Below are 4,201 nucleotides of genomic sequence, written 5' to 3'. Positions count from 1 at the left end.
GGCTGGGACCCCCCTGACGAGCTGCAGGAGAGAGGGGGGGGCTGCCTTGCCCTCTTGGGGGGGGCTGCCCGGCCCTGCCCTGGGTGCGGGTGCCAGCGCGGCCTTTCGCAACGCTCCGCTCCCGGCCGGGTTCGGGCGAGGCTGGAGCCCGCTGCCACCCGGGGACCCCCGATCATCCACGCTCTCCGGGGCGTCCTACCTTGTTCCCTGAGCTGGAGCAGTCGTCGAAGGGGGTCAGGGCCGCCTTGCACCTCGGCGGGACCCCCAGGTAGAGGGGCTGTCCCCAGGCGGGCGCGTAGGAGCCCAGGCGCCAGTCCACGCCGCCGAACCGCCCGTCCCCCATCGCCCCCGGCGCCTCCGCCCCCGCGCCGCCGAACGGGGGGTCGGCCGGGGGGCCGGCGGGCAGCAGCGAGGACAGGAGGAAGGGGCTGTGCTTGGCCTCCACGAGGAAGGGGCAGTGGCGGAAAGCCGGGGGGTCTCCGGCCGTGTCCCCCGCGGCCGTTCGGGGCTTGCCGGCGGCACTGGGGCGCTGAGGGTCCAGCCCCGGCACGGGCAGGGGGTAGCGGTGGTACGCGTGGCTGTAGAGGGCCAGGGGGGCCAGCACGGCCTCGGCCCACCGCGACCCGGGGTGGTCCTTGCAGGGCTCCCCCCAGCCCGCCTTGGGCTGCCCGTTCCTGGGGGGCAGCAGCGGGGGCAGCTCGGCCCCGTCCTTGGGGCGGCACAGGGCGTCCCGCAGGCACGGCGGGGCCGGGGGGTAGGGACAGCCCAGCCGGCCCCCGGCGAGCTCCCGGACGGGTCCCAAACATCCCTCGGAGCCCCTCCAGGGACACCCCTTCTCCATCCCGTAGCTCAGCTTGCCGGGCTCCGCGTAGCCCGGGAGTCCCAGCTCGGCGGCAGCGCTTCGGGATAAGACCATCCCGCTGCTCTCCATCCCCCGGGAGTCCTGCGCTGCGTCCGGGGCTCTCCTCCACCGCGGCGGGGTCTCCCCCATCCTCGCGTCGCTGGCCATGCTGCTCCCACACTCATGTGGTGCTCAGCGCCGTCCCGGGCTGGCCGGACCCTGCGGGCAGAGAGAGGGGCATCAGCGGGGCACTGCACCGAGCCCTGCCCGGGCAGCGCCGCGGGGAAACCGAGGCATAGGGATGGTTGGGGGTGTCGCTGGGGGGGCTGCTTTCAACCCCCCGGCTCCCCCGCGCCGTGTGAGATGGGAATCTCTCCGGCATGGCGAACGGGGGGATCCCTGGCTCTCGTGTGCCCCGCGGCATCCGTCGGGAAGCACGACCCAGGAGGGGAGGGCACATGTCTGGAGAGTGTATATTCGCCGTCCCGTCCCGTCCGGTCCCTCCTGCGCCCATCCCGGCGTGGCTGGAGGCCGGGACGCTCCTCGCGCCCACCCGTCCCTCCGCACCCAGCCTGGCCCCGCGCCCGGCCGCTGGCACCCAGCGTGGGGAGGCCGTGCCCCGCGCAGGTATTTGCCTCCGGCCAGGGCTGGGCTGCGCTTCCCAGGAGGGCTTCCAGAGCAGGGGGAGCTCCCCGCTCCCAGGGGCCCCTCCTGGGAGAAATGCCTGGGGAGATTTTGCTGGATTAACCCTCCTCCGGGACCCGGGCCACACGCAGGCGCGGGGTGCAGAGCCAGAGCTCGCCGAGCTGGCAGTGGCATCCCTTCCCCCTGTCCCCCTGTCCCCCTGTGCCCCTCCCTGCCCGGGAGCTGGGACAGCCAAGGGGGACAGGCACGAGGTCACCCAGCTCCCAGTGCCACTGCGGGGTGGGACGGAGCCGCCCCCATGGCCGGGATGGGGACAGGAGTGGGATGAGGACAGGAACAAGGTGGGGACAGGAGCAGGGTGGGGACAGAAGTTTGTGTCCCAGGAGCCGCCTGTCCCCGTCACATCCTCTGCCAAGGGAGGGCAAAGTCCCCATTCCCACACTGCTGGAGAAGCATCCTGGAGCGCCCTGTCCGAGCTGGGGCACCCTGGGCCACAGGGACACCCTGGGGACACCCACCCTGCCCCTCCAAGGGGCAGGACCCAGCCAGGCTCTCCCATCCAGCCCCACTCCAGGACTCTGCTCCCAGCCTTGCCCCTGGTGTCCCAAGGCTGCCCCACCACAGGCCACCCCTGGGGTCCCCCCAGCTCCCTCAGGGTCCCCAGGGTGACGTTGTCCCCTGTCCTTCATCCCATCAGGAGCACAAGGAGCCCGTCAAGCATCCCCTCCACCCCACAGCTACCTGGAGGGTCCATCAGGGACCCCAAGGCCGAGGACGAGCGGGTGTCTCCGCCGGTGACACCAAATCCCAGAGAGGCAAGGCCGGGAGGGTGGGAGCACCTAAACCCACAGGCTGAAGGGGTCCGGCTCCGGGATCTGGAGGAGGCAGAAAGCCGCCTGGGCAGCCCTGGGGATGTTCTTCTCCGAATGCTGGAGCTGGAGTTTTTGATCCATTGGCTTGGGGGGCTCCGTGCTCCTCCTGCCTATTGTCCTACGAGCTGGGGTTCCCGCTGGGCTGGGATTCAGGGAGAGGGGTATCCAGGGAGCAGCACGAGTGGGACCTTCCCCTCGGCTCTAGGCAGCGCTGAGCATGACAGCAGGACGAGGCAGTGGCTCCGCTCCCCGCGATCCGCAGCCTCCGCCGGCTCCGGCAGCGACTGGGCGGGCGGGAGGGAGGGATGCTGGGGCTGCTGACGCCCGGGAACCGGGAATCGGCGTGGTGCCGGCGGTGCCGCCCAGCCCCGGGGGCACCGGCGGCGGTGCCAAGGCAGGGCAGGTGTGCTCTGCCCCGTGCGGGTGAAGAAAGCGCCCTTTGTTCGGCGGTTCCGCCCTGTCACCGCTGAAAGGCTCCAGCCGCCCCGCTCCGGGCCGAACTGGAATGGGAGAAACACCGGGATGGGCCAAACTCCCCCTGTCCTGGCGCTGGGGCGGGCTGGTGGTGGCACGCCTGGCATGGAGCATGTGGCCACCCCATGGGATGTGAGCCCCTGGGACCCCCAACCCCTTTGTTCTTGCCCAAAGAGCAGAGATCTGGCCTCAAGCCGTGCTGCCACCTTCATGCAGAGCCTTGTCCATCCCTGCTCCGGCTGCTTGGGATGAAGGCAGAGCTCCTCTGCCTCCCTGCAGACCCCCAGGTGGGAAGAGCAGGATGTGCTCCAAGGGGTGCAGAGGGGCTTTGTGGAGCACCAGGATGCTGTGGCAGCATCCCTGTGGTGCCATCCTGCCGAGGGATGGGAAGGGAGTACCCAGGGGGCCACTTACCCCCTGCCCTGCAGCCCACCAGGATCACTCCCATCCCAGCCATGCCCTGCAGCCCACCAGGATCACATCTATCCCTGCAGCCCACCAGGATCACATCTATCCCTGCAGCCCACCAGGATCACGCCCATCCCAGCCATGCCCTGGCAAGAACTGGCACCCTGTGAGTGCTCTCTGCACCATTCCCAGCACTGAGACCCCTCAGCACCGAGACACCCCGACCCCAAACCCACCAGCTCCCACAGCCCACTCCTTCCGAGCGACTCTCCAGCCCTGGAGAGGGGGGAGCAGGTCCAGGGGGCTCTCCCGGGTGGACCCCCCGTTCCTGGGCTCCCGCTGAGGTGGTGCTGATGGCAGCAGTGCCGTGCAGGTTTATGTAACGTGTGTGTGTGTCCCGGGGACACGCACTCCTTACATAAACTGCATCCCTGCTCACGGCTCCCCTGGAATGGCAGGGCACGGCTCAGCACGGGGGGCTGGAGGGCTCAGGGGGTGGGGTGAGGGCAGGCCAGGGCCCACGGGAGCCCGGCAGGGTGACAAGCAGCAGAGCACAGGCGGCCTCCTGTCTCAGCAGCAGCTTCCTTGCGGTCAGGCCCCGCTGGGAACCGGGGTTAACCCTTGCTGGACGTGGCTTGAGGGACCGGCCACCACCGGGGTCATTTGGCCATGCCAGCGGGCGTTTGGGTGGCCCCATCCCACCACCAGCGTGGGTCAACCCACAGCAGGACCCCCTGGAGCCCCACTTGCCGTGGAGGGGAGGGTTTGGGGGTGCTGCTCCCTGCACCCACTGGGTGCCAGGGAACAGGGAGGGGACCCAGACAGGGCTCGGGGCGAGGGAGAGCCCGCGCCTGCCTGCGATGAGAAGGTGCTGAAAGACAAACTCTTCCCATTCCCTCCCTGCGCTCCTCGGGAATGATGGATGCGGAAGGGCTGGGAGGGGGGAGCTGGCAGCCGGGAG

This window comes from Lepidothrix coronata, unplaced genomic scaffold (assembly GCF_001604755.1).
Source record: "Lepidothrix coronata isolate B3197 unplaced genomic scaffold, Lepidothrix_coronata-1.0 Scaffold137, whole genome shotgun sequence".
In the NCBI taxonomy this organism is placed as follows: Eukaryota; Metazoa; Chordata; class Aves; order Passeriformes; family Pipridae; genus Lepidothrix; species Lepidothrix coronata.
The sequence above is the reverse complement of the archived record's forward strand: the minus strand, read 5'-3'. Positions refer to the sequence as shown.